Genomic DNA, 24,778 nt, shown 5'->3' with positions numbered 1-24,778 from the left:
GAGAGTCGCTTAAAGTGTGGATTTTCTACGAATTTATAAAGCTAGGTATCTTCCCTGAGCTGTCAAGTCAAAGGGATACATTCAGGCAAAATATTTGTAATATTGTAACAACTTTAAAGATGCCCCCCCCCCGGTGTCATTTCTGTAACACTAAGACGAGGCAGCTGGATCCGACCCATGGCTCTTCTTGCCCAGCAGCCTGTTCTCACAGCGGCCAACCAGCTGCCTCTTTTGGGGAACCCCCAAGCAGAACCTGGGCTGGCAGAGCTCTTGCGCAAGAGCAGCCCCCCACCTCCTTGCCTTGCTTCTGCTGCTCTGGGTCTGGGCAGAGCCCCCGCTGTGCAAAGCCCCTTCTTTGAGCATGCAAATCGCTACTGCTGCTGCTGCATTATTTGTGGAAGCTTCAAAGCCCTCTCGTCATTTCGGCAGCGTCCTGGCAGGAGTGCCATCAAGGCCTTTGTGTGCAGCTGTCACAAGAGCCTCTGGCTTTCTGTTCCTATCCTGGGAGTCCCGTCCCCCCCCCCCCACGCTTGTGCTGTTGTTGTTTGGTGTGGCTTTCAGAGCTCAGCATTGTCTAGGGATTAGGAGCGCCGTGTTGCACTTCAGCGACATAAAAGGCAGGGATGGGGGAAACAGCGAGCGAGTTTGTCAGGCTCCGCGCAGCCCTTGAAAGCCAAATCCTGCTTCTTCTCTCCCCTCCTTGCTCCTGCTGAGCTCACTCGGTGAGGCGGCCTCCAGTTCAGACGCAGGCAAGGCAGACGAGGGAAGAAGGGGCATCCTGGGCTCCCTTCCTGAGCAGGCGGGCAGTGAAGGGAGGTCCTGGCCTCCAAGTATATGTGGCTGGGGTTGGGAAACTCAGCCGGCCAGCCCCCGAGTGGGTGGGTTGCAGGCGGGGGGGGGGGGCTGTCCCTTTCTGCCACCTGTGGAAAAGCAAAGCATGGGTTGGGGGGAATTCCACTGCAATAAACCCAAAGGGGCTTACAAGATTGCCAAAATATCCGTATCTCATAATAAAGCCAAGAGCAGGTGAAAAGCAATTCAGTTAAAAAGCAAGAGTGCTAAATGCATGAAACCACTATGAAAGCCTGGCAGGTTCCCTGATGCGCTAAAGGGTGGGAAGTGGGACTCTCTGCAACATTTGGCAAAAAAAAATGGGCTTGCAGAACAGACACCAGAACATCAGAGCTGACCCAGCAAAAGATCCTTCTGCAAGCTGGTTTTGCAGAAAGCCAGCTGGTCTTGACCATCTGCCTGATGCAGCACAACCGCAGTGCTCTATTCTGCTTTGGCCAGAGCCCACCTGGAGTCCTGTGTCCAGTTCTGGGTGCCGTAATATAGAGAGGATGCTGACCAGCTGGAATTTGTGCAGAGGAGGCTGACAAAGACGATCCAGGGTCTGGAAACCAAGCCTGATGAGGAACGGTTGAGGGAATTGGTGGTGTTTAGTCCGGAAAAGAGGAGACTGAGAGACATCCATATTCCCTGTCCCTTTATTTCCTTTCCTTAATTCAAACAACATAAAAAAATACATAATGACAGTGCTTTTTCCCCAGGGAGGGGGGGAATGACGACGACAAACTTTTTGTGAATCTTTGTACTTTTGTCCATATTTATTTTTCTCGATTTGAACTATAAAATGGTGATTGTCTTGAATCAAAATGAGAGTATCCCTAAACATTTTTTAAAGAAAAAAAGCACAGGTCCTAAACAATAAATGAGACACATCAAAAAGTGCAATTGAATTGAACAATTGCCACGTGAATCATGATCTCTAAAAAAAAAAGATGCAAAAAATGGACGCCAATAGCAGCAGCAAAGCCCCCTAAACAACCCCCCAGCCCAAGAGTCTGTTCAGCAGTCCCAGCTTTTGTAACTGGAGTCCGTCAGGGCCCCCCAAGCCAGGTGGGGCAAGGCCTGGGCCAGCACAGACCCAGGGAAAGAGCTGGCCACTGGCCTTTCCAGGGAGCAGCTTGGAGCCACCTCGTTGGGGCCTGGAAGTCACTGCCACATCCCCACATGGGACTGGAATGGCTCTTCCACAAAGCCAGGCTGGTGAACTGGGCCAAACCTTTTTCTTAGGGGTGGGGTCCACGGAGGTAGAGAAAATCAGGTGCTCCTGTATCTTTAACACGCGGCATGCAAGAATCCAGCAGGTTAAGCCTTTTGTACTGTGGAAATACAACTATGGGGAAAGTTTTCCCTGTTGGCAATTTGTCTGAAATCTGATTACTCCCCCCCCCCGCCCCCCAACCTGTCCGCCCCATTCAAGCGTCCCATCACAACCAAGGACACAGCGAAATAGGAGCCGAGCAGGGCTGGGGTTTGTGGAAATAAGCTGTCTCAAGAGTCCTCAACGTCTTGCGTGTTTCGACTGCAGAGCATCCTCACCGAGGGGAGTCATAGACAGGGTAGAAAACTCATCTCTGTAGGCGTTTGCTGATGAAAAGCTGTGCGCAAAATGCTCAGGCCACACGGTGTGTGAAGGGCAGCAGTAGATTATTCCTGTAATTCCACCATTCCCTCCACGGTGCCCAGATAATTTTAGCTGCATGTTTGCATTGGTCCCCTGAGCCAACATAAAATCACGCCGAGTCCCTTTGAGAGCCAGCTGGCTCCACCATCTCCCGCCCGCCAGCCTTTGCTCAGGGACCCGGGCAAAAAGGAGCATGAAGAAGCATTGTCTCCACCCCACAGATCAGGACAAAACTTGGGGTGCGGTACTTAAGCCGTTTCCCATCTCTGCCAGGGCCCAGCCCTGCAGGTTCTGAATCTGGTCAGGTTCAAGGAAGAGACCACAGCCAGGCAAACTGAAGCACAACAGCAGCTAGGAAGCCAGAACATTTATTGCTGCAACAAGGTTCCAGTTCCCCAGCCAAAACAAGGAAGAAGCAGCCCAGAACAGAGGGCACATGGCTTCTTAAGAGAGCCCAGGATTTCCCATGGTGCATTTCACACAGCATCATGAAAACATCATAGGTATGTCACAGAAAAGGTGTGGTGTCAGGCAGAAATGTGAGAATTGGACAGTTCAAGTACCCACAAACTATCCCTTTGTAAGGGATGTGGGTGGCGCTGTGGTCTAAACCGCTGAGCCTAGGGCTTGCCAATCAGAAGGTCGGCGGTTCGAATCCCCGCAACAGGGTGAGCTCCCGTTGCTCGGTCCCTGCTCCTGCCAACCTAGCAGTTCAAAAGCACGTCAAAGTGCAAGTAGATAAATAGGTACCACTCCCAGTGCTGGCTATGGTGGCCCTGCAGGGTTTCAGGCTCCCAGACATACCTGGAGAGGCCAGCGGGATTTGAACCTGGAGCTTCTGCTTGCAAGGCAGCCACTGAGCTACGGCTCTCCAGGGCTCCAGGCGGTGGCCATTGCAGGCCCTCCTACCAGTGGTGGAGCTTCAGGCATGCGTCCCGGGGGTGTGGTGTGCCACTCACAGGGGCGTGGCACACATCCTCCCCCCCCCTTTGGAAGGTTCTATTTTGTTTCTTTGTTTTTTTAATATATAAATTTTATATTCCACACAACAACAACACGAAAGATATCGAAAAATAACAAGACACAAAACACAAAAACCAACATTCAAAAAAACAAATCCATATCTTACAAGTTAATAATATAAGCGCTAAAAAGAAAAACAAACATTGACTCCCACAAATCCCACAGCACCTCCTTTACCTCTCATTGTGTCTTCCTGTTTTCCTTATCATCTCTATCCTAGCATCTAAAGATAAATCCCTCTTTCTTATCCTTTCACTTCGCAAGGCTATGCCAGACTCAGCCAGATTTCTGTCCTCGAACCTTGACTTTTAAGGTATTCATTTAGGCACTCCCATTCTTTCTTTACTTTTTGGTCTTTGTCTTATTATGTCTGTCAGTTTGGCTGATTGACATCCTGGGGGTGTGGTGCCCAGTGCGCAGGGGCAGCCGGATCGTGACGCCAGGGCCTCCTACTGATCCAGGGCCGTTCTGCATGTGGCGCACCTGCTTTCGCCAGGAGCTGCAGCCTGATGCCAACGCTGCCGAATTGCGACTCTGCAGCTGCGGTTGCCATGGCGGTTGGATGTTCCCCGTCTGCTTTGTCAGGTTGATGCTCTTAATTGGCCTCCAGCCGAGACCCTAGAAATTAGCCGTGGAAGGGAAAGATCTGGTGGCAGGCATGGCCTTCAGTGGTGCCCTCAGCTGGGTGAGCAGCTGGACCTGGGGGGAACTGGGAGCCCCAGGATGGCTGAGCAGGAGCCCCTGTCCTTTCTGGGACCTGCTTTCAGATGAAGCTGCTGCCAGGATTGTGCCCACTGGGGGTGGGGTGGGGAGATGCAGGGCTTGCCCCTCTCCCCCTGCTCCTTGGGGAAGGGGGGTTTGCTGGGATTGGCAGAAGACGGGAACTTGAGGTCTCCTGGGAGATGCTCCTTCTGGGATAAGCGTCCTCTTGCAAAGTGGGAGCCTTTCAGCACCATTGCAGGAGGCTGAGCAACAAGAACTCGGCCCTCCCCACCTCAGGAGTTGTTTCTGTTGAGAAAAGTGTGCTGCGGTGGTTAGAGTGTCTATCCAGGACCTGGGAGAACAGGGTTCAAATTTCCCCCAACTTGGCCATGAACCTCACTGGGCAGCAAGTCACTGCCTCTCTCAGCCTAACCTACCTCACAGGGTGTAGGGATGATCGCTGGGTGCGGAGCACACTCCCCGCCCGCAGGCAGCCTCAGCTGCCTGCACTCACGGCCTTGGGGTGCGGGGCAAAACTCCCCCTCACAGATAAAGTCACAGCTGTCTGAACATCGTGCCCTTTGTCTAACCTTTTGCGGTCTCAGTAGTCTGTGGTGTCCTGTCTGTAACCTTTGTCTCTGAGACCTTTTGTCTCCTTCATCATACACTGTGCAAGGGGAAAATGATGCGGTGGAAACAGGTGCCAAAATAACTTTGTACCACCCCATGATCTCGGGACTGTAAAGGTCACAGCCCAAAATGTATCTGCCTGGGTTTGCATATTGTGTCAGTAAAAGGAGCCTCCACGGAGTTGGCCGGCAGCTTGCTTGCAGCTCACCTGCATTATCAACTCCTGCCTCATGTCCCTCACTTCAACAGGGTTGTTGTGGAGGTTAAATGGGGAGGAGGAGAATGATAAATGCCACCTGAAGCTCCTTGAATAAAAAAGTGTGCGATAGATGCAATAATAATAATAATAATAATAATAATAATAATAATAATAATAATATATTATTTGTACCCCGCCCATCTGGCTGGGCTTCCCCAGCCACTCTGGGCGGCTTCCAAAAAAATATTAAAATCCTCTAATACAGCAAACATTAAAAGTTTCCCTAAATAGGGCTGCCTTCAGATGTCTTCTAAAAGTCTGATAGCTGTTGTTCTCTTTGACATCTGGTGGGAGGGCGTTCCACAGGGAGGGCGCCACTACCGAGAAGGCCCTCTGCCTGGTTCCCTGTAACTTGGCTTCTCACAGTGAGGGAACCGCCAGAAGGCCCTCGGCGCTGGATCTCAGTGTCCGGGCAGAACGATGGGGGTGGAGACGCTCCTTTAGGTATACTGGGCCGAGGCCATTTAGGGCTTTAAAGGTCAGCACCAACACTTTGAATTGTGCTCGGAAACGTACTGGGAGCCAATGTAGGTCTTTTAAAACCGGTGTTATGTGGTGTCGGCGGCCGCTCCCAGTCACCAGTCTAGCTGCCGCGTTCTGGATTAGTTGTAGTTTCCGGGTCACCTTCAAAGGGAGCCCCACATAGAGCGCATTGCAGTAGTCCAAGCGGGAGATAACCAGAGCATGCACCACTCTGGCAAGACAGTCCGCAGGCAGATAGGGTCTCAGCCTGCGTACCAGATGGAGCTGGTAAACAGCTGCCCTGGACACAGAATGGACCTGCACCTCCATGGACAGCTGTGAGTCCAGAATGACTCCCAGGCTGCGCACCTGGTCCTTCAGGGGCACAGTTACCCCATTCAGGACCAGGGAATCCTCCACACCTGCCCGCCTCCTGTCCCCCAAGAACAGTACTTCTGTCTTGTCAGGATTCAACCTCAATCTGTTAGCCGCCATCCAACCTCCAACCGCCTCCAGACACTCACACAGGACCTTCACCACCTTCACTGGTTCTGATTTGAAAGAGAGGTAGAGCTGGGTATCATCCGCATACTGATGAACACCCAGCCCAAACCCCCTGATGATCTCTCCCAGCGGCTGCATATAGATGTTGAAAGGCATGGGGGAGAGGACAGAACCCTGAGGCACCACACAAGTGAGAGCCCAGGGGTCTGAACACTCATCCCCCACCACCACTTTCTGAACACGGCCCAGGAGAAAGGAGCGGAACCACTGTATGACAGTGCCTCCAGCTCCCAGCCCCTCAAGACGGTCCAGAAGGATGTTATGGTCGATGGTGTCAAAAGCCGCTGAGAGATCCAGCAGAACTAGGAAACAGCTCTCACCTTTGTCCCTAGCCCGCTGGAGATCATCAACCAGTGCGACCAAGGCAGTTTCAGTCCCATGATGAGGCCTGAATCCCGACTGGAAGGGATCCAAATGGTCCACTTCTTCCAGGCGTGCCTGGAGTTGTTCAGCAACCACTCGCTCAATCACAATAAGAAAATGAGAGGGAGCCTTTGTCCTCTCAGGCAAAGTTCTTTCTGACGCAGCCTCCTCTTCCCTTCTTTTCTTTCAGGAGGGATGGCAGCCTGTGAGCCCCCCCAGGGGGGCTGGACTGACGGCCGAATGGCGGATCTGTCGCTCCAAGGGCATCCTGTGCGCCTGAGCTCCTGATGACAGGCGTTCCGGGAGGCTGGAGCCGGCCGGGCAGTGAACTTGGAGATTGCTTGAAGGTAAGTGCTGCAACTCCCTGCCTCTGCGGTCAGGGGCCAAGCTGGGCTCTTCTGGGGGCCTCCGGGGGCCACCGGAAATGTCAGGATATGGGGCTAAAGGACCCCCTCACTCCCCCCCACACATCCTGGGCATGTGGCAGAAGTTGCCTCCGGCACTCACTCACTCAAGGACTGTTGCTGAATTAGGTTTGATGATAAGGCGCAACTTCCCTGTTCCCCAAATTAAGGGGAAATTGCCATGAAGGGAGATTTGAGCCTGTGCTTGCGTCAGCAAAGCTCTGCTGCGAATGCAAAGCACTCCCCCGCCCCCAAAAAAGGTCACCGCCCCCAAGATGAAACCCCCCACCCACCCAGGGCTGTGTTTTGTTTTGGAGTTAATTTGCATTTTAAGCTCCTGTGATTCAATCCACCGCAGCACACCTGCCTCGTTTGCCAGCGAGTAATTAGATTGCTGTTCGGCATCTCGCAGTTCTCCGCTCTCTCGCAGCTCGATTCCGTTTTATGTTGCGGGTTTCAATTAAGCTATTAACACATTTTATGATTCAGAAAATCGAAAAGGGGAAAAAATTCATTCTCTTCCGGTGGGTGAACTCGAAGGCATTTTTGTATCCGTCCAGGAGGCAGGGAGAGAAGCGGGGATGCGCTTCAGGTGACCTGGACAATTCTGTGTGTCTGCCAGAGGAGTCGACATCGCCGTCTTCTCCAGTTTGCAGGGCTTGTAATAGGAAACAGGTCTACTTGAGCAGAGCACACAAGCGCTCACCTGAGCTATGGGGAGGGCAGCATGAGGGCCGTCTTTGCCGGGGGTGCAAGGGGTGCGGGACACCCCAGCGCCGAATTCCGGGGGGCGCCAAATGTATACCTGCTGTATACCGGTCCCTCTCAATCGTCGGCAGTGAAAATCAATGGAATGAAAGTTGTCCCCCTCTGTTGCTCTGTTACTCCATAGCGTCAAATATTCCCGACGAGTCAGGAAACAAAAGCAGTTATTTCCGCTGAGTCGTTGTTACAGGTGAGCGGATTTCCCTACTCTCAAAAAGGTCAGCAACATTGGCTTCCCTCCCCAAAAACGTTCGAGTCCACCCACCCCCCAAAACTAAATGTGGGGGCGCTGGGCAGATCTTTGCACTCCGGCAGCACATATGCTAAAGATGGCCCTGGCGACACTGTGGGGAGGGGAGGTGCTTGTGGGGTGTTTCCTGTGGGGGGCCCAGAAGGTACTGGTTTCTTTTGCTTTTTCTAATAATATTTTCATTTAATTTTCAACAAAAATAACAAAATTGAAAAACAAACAACAACCACCACAGCAACCACAAACTAGACACACACAAGCAGTATCAAATCCATAAAATGGGATTCTCCGAACCCCATGACTCCCCCCCCCCGTTCCTTAAATTTCCTTTTCAACTGCATATCGTTTACATTCCAAGTTATTTTTTTCTACTTCAAATCCCCAGTACTTTTTCTAAAGTTGCAAGTGTTCTTAAAATCCTGCCAACGTATTAACCTGTTTACAAGACTTTTGTAGACGCATGATCAATATTTCCCATTCTTTTTTTTAAATTTCTCATCGTCTTGATTTCTGAGCTTTCCAGTTAGTTTCGCCATTTCAGCGTAGTCTAGTAACTTGGTTGGCCAGTCAAAAGGAAGACAGTCCTTTATGTCAGATGTTGTAAATGCAGTTGCTGGCGGTTTCTGCTGCGTAACCACCGACTTGCTCGATGTTGACACTTCCATTCCACCTTAAGGAACAGGCATGGGATTGTTGCGTGTCACATGTCTGTTTACATTCCAGCACAGTATGCTGGGAACTTCCGTTTGTGTATAGCTTTTGCTTTACCCGTTCTCTCTGGGACGACACAAGAGAGAGACAACATGTTTCCTTGTCCTGATTTATGATTAATAAATCTATAGTTATAGTATGAGTTCACAAGCCTCACGCCTATTCTGTGTGCACAGTACACTCTGCTAATAGCGTGCCCTGGCTCTTGAAGTCCGGGTCGCTGATTTATGTTGGAGCACGGGCCGATGGATGGAGACAGCACAGCTGGGGCTTATCTGCTGGCCTCCCGGCCCTCTGCATGTCAACACTCATGCTGCTGTTGTTGGCTTCCATCTGTCTCAAGAGACAATGGAGTGTGCCTCCAAGGGTGAAGTCAAATTGCTGGAGAATCGCAGCCCCTGCCTTCCTTGCTTTTTTGCTGCATTTGCAGCACCAAAGTGATCTCCGCAGAGAGTGAACCTGTGTATGGAGGCCCTGGGCTGCCCCGCTGGTGGGGTCCAAAGGAAAGCAGAGCAAAACGTTTGGCACCAGCTGGGCTGCAGGAGTTGCCATAAGGAGGCAGACAAAATGCCCCCCAGCCGCCTTAGGGACTCCACTGTGGACTAGTCTAAGCTTTACTCCTCAGCCTTCTCTCCCCCCAAAGACATCTCGCAAGGGAGCAGGTGAATATCATAGAATCACAGAATTGTAGAGTTGGAAAGGGACCCTTGGGGGTCATCTAGTCCAGCCCCCTGCAATGCAGGAATTACAGCTAAAGAACCCAACCTCTGCTTAAAACCCTCCAAGGAAGGAGAGTCCGTTCCACTGTTGAGAGGTTCTTCTTGTTATTATTATTATTTATTGAATTTATTTACCTGGAGGTCTCAGGGCAGTTCACATAAAAGGATCACAGTACATAAAATAAAAATAAAAGCAATAACCCAATAATACCCCACCCCACCCCCCGCAAAAGAGCCACATTTTAAAAGGGTATAGGATGTCGATCAGGTCAACCAAAGGCCTGGTTCAAAATGAATGTTTTTGCCGGGCGCCTAAAGGTGTATAATGAAGGTGTCAGGAGAACTTCCCTGGGGAGAACATTCCACAGATAGGGAGCCACTGCAGAGAAGGCCCCGTTCTTATGTTGCCACCCTCCAGACCTCTCAAGGAGGAGGCACACGAAGAAGGGCCTCGGAATATGATCTCAGGGTTCAGGGAGGTTCATATGGAAAGAGGCGGTCCTGGAGGTATTGCAGTCCTGAGCTGCTTAAGGCTTCATAGGTCAAAACTAGCACTTTTAATTGGGCCAGGAAACTAATTGGTAGCCAGTGCAGTCGGATCAGAATCCGTGTAATATGCTCAGACCGTCTTGCTCCGGTGAGCAGCCTAGACACTGAATTCTGCACCAGCTGAAGTTTCCGAACCATCTTCAGAGGCAGCCCTACGTAGAACGCATTGCAGTAATCGAACCCTGAGGTTACCAGAGCATAGACAACAGTAGTTAGGTCATTCCTGTCCAGACAGGGGCGTAGCTGGGCCACCAGCCGAAGCTGATGGAAGGCACTCTGGGCCACTGAGTTCTTAACAGACTGAAAGCTCTTCCAAATGTTGAATCTCCTTCCTTGTCGTTTGAAACCATCGGTTTGGGCCTCACCCTCTGGAGCAGGAGAAAATAGGCTTCACCTTCTTCCACGTGAAAAGCTCATTGGATATTTGAAGGTGGTCTTCGTGTCTTCCCTCCCATCTTCTCTACTAAGGGACTGCAGCTCCAGCTGCACACTTAGCAATGAGATCCTGGGGCACGGTGACCTTGGTCTGCTCCTTTGGGTTTCCCGTGCTCTCACTGCGCATGCGGGAGCATCTGAAGACGGTGCTTCTAATGGGCTCCTCTGCTCTGCTTCTCCTTGGAGAGAGAGATCATCGCAAGGCCAAATGCCTGGCTGGCTTCTGCTTCCCAAATACACCTGAGAGTTTCACTCTGGTTTCAGAGCCCAGCCTCCTGAAGTCTTCTCGGGTCTGCCCACCTTGTTGGGCCGGGCTCTCCCAAGGAAATGGCAACGGTTGGCATGGGTCAACCCAAGCGCTGTCCTCCTGACCCCCAGAATAGTGCAGCTGGCCCACCGGCCAGGGGGCCTGTGCAGCCCCCTTCTCGCCACTGCCTTGCCTGCCCCTGCCCCAAAAAGGGGAGCAGCAGGGCTGGGTGGGTGACTCTGCCCTTCTGCCCACAATCTGGGTGGGTCCAGCGGTCAAGTGTGGGAATGTTCACGGATGCAGGAGAGGATATATTGTCTGATTATAGCCTTTCCAACTTGTGTTAACAAGTTCACAATTTAGCAGAGTAACATGCCCTCTTTTAAACTTGCAGCGGACGCGTTTGCTCAGGCTCGCTAAAGCCTCTGCAATAACTGTTCTGGTATTTCCCCCTTATTCCCTCATAAAAGATAAGACACAACAAAGTCTTCTACAAAAGTATTAAAAGGTTTACTCACACATCATTCTGTTCACAATAGGATCCCAGAAGGCAGACTTAGCTTAGAAAAGTAACATATACCTGGAAACTGTCTCATAAGAAGACAGTCCCTTTGTCCTCTCTTGGCTGGAAGCATCTTTCGCTAAGCAGATGTTGCTTCTTCGATGCATGTTGTCAAAAAGAGAGAGATGGCTGCCCTGCCCTGTGCTTTTGTTGTTACCTGCACAGGTGAGGCCACACCCACCTCTAGTCCCATGCAGAGGAAGTCTGTCCCAGCCCAGAAGGAAACAGGAAGTTTACCTGTTGGCTGGACAAACATTTCTCCCCATGTGTAAACATGTTCCCTCTAGGAACGTTGTACTTGACTGCTCTTGTGTTTCACATCCCACATCAAGAAGGTGGTTTCATCACGTGCAGGAGAGGGAAGTGAGGGGCTGGTGGGACTTGTCCACCTGGGAAGGGAACCCATCCAGGAGAAGGACAACTCTGACTGTAAACTTCCGCTGCTTTGCAGGAGAGGAAAAGGCTACACAAATCTGGAGTCCCTAAGATGGTTGGATGGCGCCTTGCATGCCTCCTTCTGACAACTCCTGCAGCCAAACTGGTACCAAACAGTTCGCTCTGCTTTCCTTTGGATCCCATCAGAGTCGCCTGGGCAGCCCAGGACTTCCAGACACTCTGCCCAGTCTTCCACCGCAAGGAGGTCACTTTGGTTCTGCTAACGCAGCAGCTTGACTTCACCCCCAGAGGGGCACTCCATTTCACTTGAGGCAGACGGGTGCCAACTGTTGTGTGGAGAAGCTAAGAGGAGCCCCAGAGCAGCCCCTGGATCAGGCCCGAATGGACCCACGTCCCCAGCCCCGTGGCTACCTGGTTCCCCCCATGGGAAGCCCCACAAGCAGGACCAGAGGGCAACAGGCAGCCTCTTTTCTCACTGTTGCCCCCCGCCAGGGACTGGCCTTCAGAGGGTCTGAGGCCGTGCAGGGAACACCAAACTGATTAAGTTTTATTTCAATTAATTATTTGTATTTTACGCATTGTGACCAATTCTGACGGCTTGTAGCTTTTAGCAATAAAGATTTCATTCATTCATTCATTCATCCATTCCACAAAGTCAAGCTGGGAGGCAGTGGGAGAGGAGTCGAGCAGGGAAGTTCTACCGGGCCCCATCTAGGCTGTTCCAGCCTGAAAGCTTCCCCACAGATTCTCCACAGGGGGGCTCCTTTCACCTCCCAGCCCGGGATAGTTATTTCTCCCAAACTAAGCAAATTGCAGGAGTCTAAATGGCCCCTTTCCTGATTCAGAATTCTGAATATTGCTGCCTTGCATAAATAGGTTCCTCAGAAGTGGGCAGTTGCACCAGCTCCCACCTCCATCAGCGAGGGATTAAGGGTTTCCAGTGAGCTCCCTCGGGTCTCCTAATTGTGCTTTGTGCTGGTTGCTCAGTTCAGCAGGCGGCAAAGCTGCCCTGTGCCACAGAGGCCGGATCCTGCTTTGGGTTTTCAGGTGCCCCAATGGGAAACCTGCAAGCAAGACTAGAGCACAAAGAGTCCTCTCCCCTTCGCCAGTTTCCAGCAGCTGGGATTCAGAAACACAGCTCCTCCCAGCTTCAGAGGCAGAACACAGCCCTCAGTAGCCCTGCTCCCCTCCAGGAGTCTGTCTAATCCTCTTTTTAGAGCCATCCAAGTTGATGGCCATTGCTGCTTCCTGTGGCAAGGAGTTTCACAGGAGTTTCACTGTGTGAAAAAGGACTCTCTCCCTCCCCCCCCCCAAGCCCATCTATACACTGTACTGTTTTCCACTTGAGGCAAAACAGGAAATGCCGCCTTCCCTGCTCCTGCCAACACTGCCTTTTCTGCTGCCACCGTGCGCCCTGCCGCACCCTCTGCTGGTGGAGAAGCGCCACCATCTCCTTCACCAGCAAGACTGTGCTGATTTCGAGTGAGAACTTGCCCCAAATGGATGTGATTTGCCCAGAATCAGTGCCAATGGCAGCAGTGGTTTGGCAGACAGGGCACCCGCAGGCATGCTGCCTGGGGGGTGTAGTGATCAGATGGGATTACTATGAGGAATTATAAAATATGCATCAAGCCATTGTGTCCATGATGAAAGCATTGACTGGGATTGATTCACTGACAATAATTTCTGATCAAGTCCCACAAGCCTCTACATCTATTGCATTTTTCCTCTACTGCCCATTTCTCTATGTCTGACAAGCACGTATAAGCATTCTAGGACATAGGCTAGTTGCCAGTTGCTGCACCAGGCATCCTAGGCCATAAAAACAGAAGGCAGTTTCTTTTGGTGTACTCTTCCCTTGGTTTTGTTAATCTTAGGGCCTGGAAATAGTTTCACATGAAGGTGATAAAGATCCCTATCTCCTTGCCATCCTTCCTCTAGTGTTTATTGCTTGCTTATGACCTCCGGGGTTGATGAATGCATTCTTCCTTTTTAGTTCTTTTTTAATTACCCCAGAAGTATGCATGCTTAAATTAGTTTTTTTTGTAGTTTAACTTTGTCCCCATGTGGGGTTTTTGAAATGCTCAGAGAAAATCTGATTGGTTCTTACGAACACTGTGTCAAAAGTTCTTTTGTGAATAAAACGACCTGGGCCGAGGGGTGGAGAGGATTATTCTTATTGGCACCCTCCTCCCAGAGTCTGGCTGGTCAAGCCTCATGTGTATTCTGTTAATCAGAGTCCAGTCCTTCCTTTGCTTTGGGAACGCCACAGGGGGGGCTTCTGTCATCTGATACAGTGGCTGCACCCTGCCTAATGGCTGGGCCAGCTCTGACTCAGCTGCCACCTGCCTTTCTCGGACACGGCTGTCCAGTCTGTGGGTGAATTTATGTCCTGCCGTGGATGTTTCTGGAATACTAATATGACTGCTGAGTTGTGTTTGGGGGAATCCCCTTCATCTTGGTTTTCTTTCTTTTTCTCGGGTCTCATAAAACAATAATAGAGTCATCTAGTCCAACCCTCCAATGAAGGAATCATAGAATCCTTTTGGAGGGACCCCAGGGGTCATCTAGTCCAACCCCCTACAATGCAGGTATCTCAACCAACACCGCCCTGACCGGTGGCCATCCAACCTCTGCTTAGGAACCTCCAAGGAAGGGAAGTCCACCATCTTCTGAGGGAGATAATTTCCACTGTCAAAATTCCACAGCTCTTACCCTCAGAAAGTTCTTCCTCACATTTAGTCAGAATCTGCTTTCTTAGAACTTGAAGCCATTGGTGCAAGTCAAGCCCTCCAGGGCAGGAGAAAGCAAGTTTTCTCCATCTTCCATGGGACAGTCCTTGAGATATTTGAAGGGGGCTCTCATATCTCCTCTTAGTCTCCTCTTTTCCAGGCTAAACATACCCCTTCTAAGTGGATAAGGAAAAGTCTTTCTCCGTCTCTCCTAATGCTAGAACCCATGGACAGCCAGTGCAGCTGAGTGCTGGGAGATTTGGGACAGATAAAAGTCCTTCTTGACACACTGCAGAGTTCAACTATGGAACTCTCTCCCACAGGAGGCAGTGATGGTCACCAAATTAAAAAGGTAAAGAGACCCCTGACCGTTAGGTCCAGTCGTGGCCAACTCTGGGGTTGCGGCGCTCATCTCGCTTTATTGGCTGACGGAGCCGGCGTACAGCTTCCAGGTCATGTGGCCAGCATGACTAAGCCGCTTCTGGCGAATCAGAGCAGCGCACGGAAACGCCGTTCACCTTCCTGCCAGAGTGGTACCTATTTATCTACTTGCACTTTGACATGCTTTCGAACTGCTATGTGGGCAGGAGCAGGGACCGAGCAACAGGAGCTCACCCCATTGCGGGGATTCGAACCACCGACTTTCTGATCGGCAAGTCCTAGGCTCTGTGGTTTAACCCACAGCACCACCTGCGTCCCATGGCTACCAGCTTAGATGGCTTTAAAAGAGGATTAGACAAATGTGTGGAGGAGAAGGCGATATGTGGCCATTATCCAAGGTGGCTGTGCTCTGTCTCTGCAGCTGGAAGCAGCAGTGCTGAATCCCAGTTGCTGGAAGACGCAGGAGGGCAGAGGGCTTGAATCCTGCTTTCTGGTTTCCTCTAGGCATCTGTGCTGGATCAGGCCCCTTTGGTTTGATCCAGCTGCAGGCTTTTCTTAAGTTCTTCTGACATGCCCCCCATTGAGCCCGAGTTGACAGAAAGGCCAAAAGTAGTTCCTGCTCCTCAGTTGCACCTGGATGGAGGACTTCAACTTGTCCTCCCCCTCCAAAATATTTAATTTCTGGTCATTCTGTGACCCCTCTCCTGCTTGTGCTGCATATGACGCAGTCACTGTGGTTTCCCCCAGACCCAGAAACCGCTGCCTATGCAGGCAGAAACCATTTTATCTCCCACACCCCCTGCGCAAAGGAGGCCTTGCAGTCTCCCCATGCAGAAAATCTGCTCTTGTTCGCTGAATATTTCATGGTGAGGCAACAAGATCTCCATCTCTGAATAAACCACTCTAGCCTGGGAGGGTTTTGCACATGTCGGAGCAGATGGCTGCTGCCTTCTCCAGGGGCAGCGGAGGGTTGGCCTGGCCTGGCCTGTTCTCCTCACCATGGAAGGGGAAGTTCAGCTCACCTGGGGCAAGCGGCTCCGTTTCTCCTCACAGGTGCCCCATTCCAGACACAGTGGTTTCAGATCCGCTGGCCCCCCCCACACCTCCCAGTGGTTGTCAAACTACTGATATATCCTTGGAGCTTCTGGGAGCAAAGGAGGATGTTCCCAAACTTTTGCAAAGGACCATGATTTTGTCTGGGATGTGAGCACTGTCTAGTAGTGCTGAGAAGTGCAGTTTCCCCTCTCTTAATTTGGATATGTGCGGATTCCCCCCCCCCTTTCAATCACTAAAGCGAGAGAAACTCCCTTTCTAATGCAAATGAATGTTTTTAGCACCCACAACGTGAGATGTGGCGATGGAATGAAAGGATTGTGTATTTTATGGGCTCCAATTAGCGCTGAAATATTAAAACATTAAATATTAAATGGGGATCATCCTAGAAGCTGCTACAGAGAACTGAAATAACCCAGGAGAAGGGGGCTGGGAGGGGGGGCAAGTCGGCCTCCGTTGGGGCCAAAGGTGGAGGAAAGGCAAGCTGGGAGGCAGAGGAGCCTTCTGGTCGCGAGTGGCTGGTGTGTCTTGTGATGCTGCTGACTTCAAGGCTTCTGACTTCAGGGCTGACGACTCCTGACTCCTTCGCAGCTGCTTGTCTCAGATAATTGGCCCCCCTTCCGATGAAAGCAAGACGCCACTTCAAGGCCTCGCTGCCTCGCTTTCAAAGGGCTTGGGGGATGTTAACCAGAAACATGTGGTGTTGTGTCAACACCACGTGGTGATGGTGCCCAAAATAGCCTCGAGGGCTCTGCTCTGGCACACCTTTCGTGCCCTTCCTCTGCCTGGGTGAATTGGGGGCAGGCTGATGGGGTGGACTTTTCGGCAGTGGCAGACTCTGAATGCAGACATGAAAACTCACTCATCGCCCAAGGGCCACAGACTCACAGAATGGCAGGGGTCATCTAGTCCAAAACCCTGCAATTCAGGAATCAGGAATCACAATTTTGTGCTCTTAGTCCAGTTCACTTTAGAGGAAGGTGATCGGTGGCTCTTAGCCAGGACAGCTAGAGGCAGAACATGATTCTCAATGCCAGTGGCCAGAAACCGCAGAAGGGGCGGCTTCCTCTTGTGCTCAGATGCCGCTTGCTGGTTTTGTTTGCTTGCTTGCTTGCTTAACTTATACACCACCCTATACAGTGGTACCTCAAGTTAAGAACTTAATTCGTTCCGGAGGTCCGTTCGGAACCTGAAACTGTTCTTAACCTGAGGTACCACTGGGAATCATGCCAGATTCATTAATTAGCTCCCTGGAATCCCGAAGGAGACAGAGCAAAATCACACAATATTTTCTCCAAAAGGAGAGTAAGAGGGGGTTGAATGAGTTAATTCTAGATGAGGCCATTCCTCCTCCTCCTCCCACTGTCCTGGATTGGTGAACTCCTCTTAAAGGGCTCCAACAAGATTCCGAAAATATTAACTACCCAACAAACCTGGCTCAAGAACTGGCCTTAGCTGAGAAATCCTATAAGGCAAATATAACTGATATAACAACCCAGAGGCCACCTTCTGAGCTTGGAAAAAACTTAAGGCTTTAGAGGTCAAAACCAGCACTCTGAATTGGGCCGGGAAACTAATCAGTAGCCAGTGCAGTTGGATCAGGATCAATGTAATATGCTCAGACCGTCTTGCTCCGGTGAGCAACCTGGCCGCTGAATTCTGCACCAGCTGAAGTTTCCGAACTGTCTTCAGAGGCAGCCCTACGTAGAATGCATTGCAGTAATCTAACCCTGAGGTTAACAGAGCATAGACAACAGGGATAGTTGGGACTATGGACAGGGATACTTAGGCTATCCCTGTCCAGAAAGGGGTGTAGCTGGGCCACCAGCCGAAGCTGATGGAAGGCACTCTGGGTCACTGAGGCATCTGGGCATCTGGTTGGCCCCTGGGAGAAGGCCCTGCAGGTCTCGATGGGGCCCCTTTGGCCTCCTCCAACAGGCAGGCTCTTCTTATGTTCAGTTTGGCCGTCAGAAGCGGTATCTGCCTGAGTGCATAGTGAAGGCATTCAAGGATTTGCCTGCCTAGCGAGGGCTGTGATGGGGCAGGGAGCAGGGAGAGAGCAGTGGCCAGGAGTTCCTTTCCCCACCTGCTGGGTCTTTATAATCCCCTTGGGCTTGATGGGTGCTGCACTGTAGCAAACACACTGTGGCCAGGGAGCCTGGGCTGTGGGTAGTGGTCAGCTGCTGTTAGGATGGCCAAAGGCAGGGGGTGCCCCAAAAGCAAGTGAGGGGCATAGCAGAGGGGAATGGAAAAGCTCCTTTTCTGGCAGCAGAGTCCGTGATGTGTTGGAGCCATCCATGGACAGCAATGTTCTGCTCGCAAAGAGCTCAGCGGATCACTTTTCTCTTCCTCGGTTTGCCTGGCTGTTTCCTGAGAAGGGAGGGTCCTGCTCTTCCTCCTTCCTTACTTTCTTTCTCTCCACCCCCACCCCACCGTATCCTGAAAAATAGTAAAATGCTAAAATAACTGCTGTGAATATTCATGAAACACCCTGAGTTGTGCCAGAACCAGATGCCAGAAAGGGCAGCTCAAGGAAGGTGGTTTTCTATCCAAGAGTCGCTGGGCTTTTCCAGGCCTCTGAATTGCTGGGCTTCAGCACCAAGGCCAGCTCCAGGCAAGAGGCTCAGACACCAGAAAAGCACAGAGGAGAATTGGGGTCTTCCCTGTTTCCAGTGTTTGCCCAGTGTTTTCTAGGCGCAGGTCGGAAAGGGGAAACATCCTGTTTCCCACTGAATCAGAACAAATGTCAAGAAAACCTGGGAAATAGCAGGTTTCCCCAGGGAAATCAGTGGGGCAAAAGAAAAACCTCTCGAACCCGTGCCTGGAAACCACAGGGCGAATTGAAGCGTAAACGAGCCAATTGTCAGTTCCCAACGGTATTTTTCTAGACATAAAGAAAAGCTACATGCACAAACAGAAACACACAACCGGAGGCTGTTGTGTCGTAAAGTCCTCGTAGGACGGAAGCGGGGCAGCTGTTCTCCTGCTTGCCGCTTTTAGAAAAGCATCTTTGGCACTGAAGATGCGAGCTGAAATGAAAGGCAACTATGGGCAGATCCTGCTGGATCAGGCGGAAGGTCTAGCACATCCTCCTGTCCTCACAGTGGCCCTTGAGATGCTTCGAGGAAGCCCCCAAGCAGGAGCAGAAGGTCCTCCTCGTGGGACATGCAGCCAGCAGGGCTAATAACCTTTGGTTGCCTTCCCTCCAGCGTGTCTCCCCATGATTCATGGACTTGTCCTCACGCTTCAGCTTCCAGGCAGCTCTCTCCTTATTAAGAGGCTGCTGTTCTTGGCTGTGCGGCTCAAGACAAGCTACAAAACAAGAGTAATTGGTTCTCATGAATATTCCTTCTCCCCCCTAACTGAGCCTTCTCTCCTGCACTATCTTCTCAGCCTCCTGGCAGGCTGCATGCATTACGCACTTTAATAATCCCACTTACAAACAACGCCAAACACTGATTTCTGTGCGCTGATTGATAGTTCCACACATCAACAGAACTCTTCCACGCAGGACTCAGGAGAGGATGAGGGTTGGGAAGGTTGGTGCGTGTTGTGAGTAGGGAGGGGTGGGGGAGGGGATCCTCCCAGCTTCCCACTCAGGGCAGATGTGGGCTCTCCTCTCACTTTGCCTGAAGCAGTCTGTCCCTTAGATCTTCTTAGAACCACAGACTAGTAAGGTTGGAGGGTGTGCTGGGCCTGAGGGTAACCTGAGCAACGCAATCCAGGTCTGGTCCAGAATCCAAAGGTTCCTCTGGGAGTCAGTCCGACAGGGCCAAGGCAGGTCACGAGGCAGGGAACCAGGCAAGGACAGGTACAGGATCTCAGGCAAGATCTGGCATACAGCAATGTTGTTCCCGCAACCTGGGGCGGGGTCCAACAGCCTTTTATCTCTGATGGGGTAGCGGCCGGTCCTGATCCCCCAGAGACTCACCTCCCTGTCTCGCCCGAAGGCGAGCACTCCTCCTGCGAGTACTCAGGTCTCTCCTTCTCTCAGACCTGAGTCTCTGCAGCTCGGGAGACGTCAGTGGGTTACTAGACCCAGAGGCCGCCTCAGCCTCCCCTGACCCAACCGGTACTGGAGCAGCTGCAAGTGATGGCCCAGCTGAAGGCAATGAGGGAATCCCCGCATCTGGAGCCAGGGCAGGCTCAGGCCCCTGACTTGGCCCAGCTGGTGCTTGTTGCAGGGGAACCTGTGCAGACTGGGACTCTTCAGGATCAGGCCCCAGACTTGATTCAGATGAGGCAAAGGATCCGGTGCAGACTGAGTCTCCTCTGGTTCTGAGTCCAAGCCCGAGTCCCAGGCCATCACAGAGGGGACCCCAAGGGTCATCTAGTCCAACCCTCTGCAATGCTGGAATCTCAGCTAAAGCATCCATGACAGATGGCCATCCGACCTCTGCTTAAAAATCCCCAAGGAAGGAGAGCTCATCACCTCCCAAGGGAGATAATTTCCACTCTTGAACAGCTCTTACTGTCAGAAAGTTCTTCCTGATGTTTGGTTGGAATCTCCTCTCCTGTTGCTTGAAACCATTGGTTTGGGTCCTACCCTCTGGAGCAGGAGAAAACTAGATTGCTCCATATTCCATGTGGCAGCCCCTCAGAGATTAGGAGACTTCTCAGTGTCCTATTCTCCAGGATGAACATCCCCAACTCCCTCAATTCCTCCTCATAAGTCTCGGTTTCCAGACCTGGGACTTGCCTGCCTGCTTCCCGGCTGACCTGGGCGCTTTGTCCCTGCAGCCGAAGTTCTCCTGAAGTCAGCTGTCTCCCCCCTCATTTCCAGAAGTGATCCTGGGACTTGTGGCTGCTTGTCAAAGGCCGGACCAGCAGAGAAGGCCAGCCCTGGTGGTGCTTCCTCCACACTTGGCCGGCTTTAGTCAAACTGGTTCCTGACAGATGCAGATGGGACGTTGCTTTTTGTGCTTCTGTCTCCCGTTCCAGGTTGGAGCACATGCGTCAGCATTCCCGCTGCATGCATGGCCTTGTGGGGAAACGCCAGTCAGCTCAATGAGCAGCAATGAGCAAAGAACAGAGGAGCAGGGGGCATTTCCTGCTGACCCACGTGGAGGAGGGTGGGGGGGCTTGGCCCTTTCGCTCCTGGAAGAAGGGAGAGCTATGCAAGGGCAGCCCAGGTCCATGGTGTCTTTCCACAAACAGGCCTTGGATCTGCACACGACACGAGGAAATCCTTTGGGTGTCTTCGCGGCAGCCACCCCCGTGGCACACAGCACCTGTTTCCTCCGCTTCTGCATTATTTTATAAACCTCTGTCATGTCGGCTTCTGTGGGGGGCAGGAGGGAGACTCCATTGGGCAGCTGTGAGTGATGAGTCGTGACCTGTCATTTTCCTCCTCTTGTCTGGACTCACGTTCTAGCTTCTGTTCTTTTCCACTTCGCTGGCTGGATACTGTCCTCTCAGGAGCACCTGGTTCTGCTCTTGTCTTTTAGCTGCTTGCTGCCATTTCATGACACCCCCAATAACGCCTGCAACCCCCCCAGCACACAGTCTGAGCAGCGTCCACGGCTGCTTCACCGCCTTTGCCTCTTGTAATGTCTGCTTGGCAAGGCTCCAAGTACAGCTTTAGCCTCAGGTTAAAACCATCTCAATCATTGTCCCTCGCAGGAGTCTTAAGCGCTCCATAGCGGAGAAGGGAGCAGACTTCCAATCTGGCCGCAACTGGAGCAGTGCAGCGCCTGGTGAGCTGCTTGTTATGTTCAAAAAATGCTTTGTGCACATGGTTCCAGCTGCTCTGACAGCCACCCTGCAAGGTGGGCAGGTATTATAATCCATAAGCAAGAATTATAATAATTCTAAGCAAGTGTGCAAACTGACTTGCTGATCAGAAGGTCGGTGGTTCAAATCCCCGCTATGGGATGAGCTCCCATTGCTTGGTCCCTGCTCCTGCCCACCTAGCAGTTTGAAAGCACGTCAAGTGCAAGTAGATAAATAGGTACCACTCCAGTGGGAAGGTAAATGGCGTTTCCGTGCGCTGCTCCGGTTCGCCAGAAGTGGCTTAGTCATGCTGGCCACATGACCCGGAACTGTATGCCAGCTCCCTCGGCCAGTAAAGCGAGATGAGCGCCACAACCCCAGAGTCGGTCACGACTGGACCTAATGGCCAGGGGTACCTTTAAGCAAGTGTGCAATGGGGTGGGTGTCTGCAGAGGTTTTCAGGAGTGGTTGAAGCTACATACTCTGAATAAATGAATAAGTGCACACAGGTAGCATCAGAGGGCAAGTCTGCCATTTCTGGAAGCTCTCTCACCGCCGCCCCCCTGCTTCTCAGTGGGTAGACCAGCTGTCCATCTATAGGCTAACTTGCACCCAGCCAATGCCCATTCACCACTCTTGATTGGAGCCCCCAACACTTTCCCTGGCAATGCTGTCCCTCCAGGTGGAGCAACCGGGTCTGACCTTCCTGGGTCCTTTGCAGGGGCATCCTAGCCCGTGTCGCCACAGCCGCAGCCCTGGACATCTCTGTTGGAGCAGCAGCAGTGATCAGGCCACCATCAGCGATGGCCTAGCAAAGAGGGATGGAGGACCAGACAGGAAGGTCCTTCTCTTGGGCCTTCAGGCCATGGGGGGGGGGGGCATTTGCTTTGCCCAGCTGGCCAGATCTTCCTTCCTAAATGCCAGCCATTGCTGTGACCTCAGTGTGGTGTAGTGGTTAAGAGCAGTAGACTCATAATATGGTGAACCTGGTTTGCGTCTCCGCTCCTCCACCTGCAGCTGCTGGGTGACCTTGGGCCAGTCACACTTCTCTGAAGTCTCTCAGCCCCACTCACCTCACAGGGTGTTTGTTGTGGGGGAGGAAGGGAAAGGAGTTTGTTAGCTGCTTTGAGACTCCTTCGGGGAGTGATAAAGCGGGATATCAAATCCAAACTCCTCCTCCTCCTCCTCCTCCTCCTCCTCTTCTTCCTCTTCCTCTTCCTCTTTCTCTTCTTCACTACCTAAAAGGTGGGAGCAGGTTACTTCCTTGCAAAATGAACGAGGAGAATGGTGCCTGCCTTTCTTCCTGCTATCTTGGGTTATGAAAATGCCAGGAACTTAATCTTTTTTAAAAAAAAAAAACAAACCCCACTCTGACAGCTGAGAACCTGGAGGTTGTGCTGGTGGCCTTTTGCTGCTGCTGTTAATGCCACCTGGTGGCGAAGCTGCAAACCTGCAGGGATGCTTCAAACTCCGGCTCAGGTGTCGCTGCTGCCACCCAGCGGGTCAGAAGGAAACTGCAATCAGTGCAGCTTTGGGCCTGAGGGGAATAAGTGTTTCAGCATAATCTCAAATGCTGGTTTTCTAAGCATTAGGCGTTTTTCATCGTCACAGTGTGTGCGCGTTCCCTGACCACCTCTTTTCCTATCTTGGGCTGCAGCTCCCTCCTTACATCATTTATTCCGACATCACCAGGTTGGGCATCGCTTTCCCTTTGGAGGAAGGCAGAGGCAAAGTAGGTGTTGAGAATTCCGCCTTCTCTCTGTCACCCAAGAGCATTTCTCCATCCTCTCCACGCTGAGCACTGACCACGTGCCCATTCTTCCTCTTGCTTCGGACATAGCCGAAAAAACCTGCAGTAGAATATGTGAAATTGGGATATTTTGTCCACACCTGCACCCCCTTTATAAATTATTTTTTTAAAAAAAAATGTCCAGTAGCACCTTAGAGACCAACTAAATTTGTTCTGGGTATAAGCTTTCGTGTGCATGCACACTTCTCCAGATACACTGAAACAGAAGTTACCAGACCCTTATATATAGTGGGAGGGTGGGGTGGGGGTTTTATGGGGTTTGATGCCATCAAATGCCAGCAGTGCCCTTCAGCTCTCTATATTGGGCAAACAGGCCAAACCCTACGCCAAAGGATAAATGGACATAAATCTGACATCAGGAATCACAAGATAGAGAAACTGGTAGGAGAACACTTCAATCTCCCAGGACATTCTATACAAGATCTCAAAGTAACTGTCTTATTGCAAAAGAATTTTGCTAATCATCTGCATACCATCCCTTGCTTTTTCCTGTAGGACTAATTGCAGTCATTAACAGTCGTCCACAGGTTCACCATACCCATTGAGTCAATCACCCATTCCCACCACCCTTCTGAGAAAAACCCCACCCCACCCTCCCACTATATATAAGGGTCTGGTGACTTCTGTTTCAGTGTATCTGAAGAAGTGGGCATGCACATGAAAGCTCATACCAAGAACAAACTTAGTTGGTCTCTAAGGTGCTACTGGAAGGATTTTTAAAATTTTGTTTCGACTACAGCAGACCAACACGGCTACCTACCTGTAACTATATGCTATATGGTAATGGATGGACCTCATAGGTATCTCAAGCCCTTTGCCCATGTTGCCCTGCAACCAGTCCATGCAGAATGTGGGCACCCTATATATAGAAAGGAGTAAACCGGTGATATTTTAGGGAGCAGACGAGCAGGCGGGGGCCATGATTTACATCCTAGGAGCCAACACAACACTAAACTCTGTTGCTGTATGTAGGTTTTATTTGATTTGCTTTTCATCTTATATTTTGGAAATGTACATCCAGGGGTTTTTTTCCCTTTAAATTTTTTTGAGGCCCCCAAGAGAGTGGGACCCTAAGCTAGAGCTTGTTGAGCTTATACGTAATTCCAGCACTGCTCCTGAATCCCAGTTGCTGGAAACCAGAGGAGGGGAAGGTGCTCCTGTGCTCGGATCCTGCTTGCGAGTTTCCCGCAAGAGGCACATGGTTGGCTGCTGTGAGGGGAGGATGATGGGCTGGAAGGGCCAATGGCAGCCAGGCTCTTCTAGGTTCTGAGTTTTTTTGAATTTCCGGGGGTGATGCAGGTAGAGAGACGCGGCCACCTGCAGATAAATGCTACAATATAGGCTGTGAATCTACGGCACTGAAATTTTTCAGAGCTTGTTCGGGGGGGGGGGTACAAGAAGGCTAGAGGAGTGATTATAATTAGGTACCATTTGTTTCTGATTATGACAAGGTTAATAATAAGGGAGCATACCGTATTTTTCGCTCTATAACACGCACCTGACCATAACACGCACATCGTTTTTAGAGGAGGAAAACAAGGGAAAAAACATTCTGAATGAAACAGTGGATGTATCA

At 51.3% G+C, this 24,778-nt stretch overlaps 2 protein-coding genes and 1 long non-coding RNA gene across 5 annotated transcripts in view; 2 read left to right on the top strand and 1 right to left on the bottom strand.

Moving 5' to 3' along the window:
- The window catches only part of LOC310768596 (uncharacterized protein), a 191,400-nt gene that overhangs the window by 62,362 nt on the left and 104,260 nt on the right, over positions 1-24,778 (top strand). The gene's annotated exons all lie outside the window — the stretch shown is intronic.
- Positions 1-24,778, bottom strand: part of LOC310769158 — a 254,965-nt gene that overhangs the window by 178,609 nt on the left and 51,578 nt on the right. The window lies entirely within an intron of this gene.
- The window catches only part of LOC310768680 (leucine-rich repeat and fibronectin type III domain-containing protein 1-like protein), a 69,199-nt gene that overhangs the window by 35,767 nt on the left and 8,654 nt on the right, over positions 1-24,778 (top strand). Inside the window, exon 2 of the mRNA XM_083627297.1 lies at positions 6,667-6,823. The gene's annotated coding sequence lies outside the window, so the exon portion shown is untranslated. The remainder of the gene's footprint in view (positions 1-6,666; positions 6,824-24,778) is intronic.

Source organism: Podarcis filfolensis (assembly GCF_964270895.1).
Source record: "Podarcis filfolensis genome assembly, chromosome: 8".
Lineage (NCBI taxonomy): Eukaryota > Metazoa > Chordata > Lepidosauria > Squamata > Lacertidae > Podarcis > Podarcis filfolensis.
This window is presented reverse-complemented; position numbering and strand designations above follow the sequence as displayed.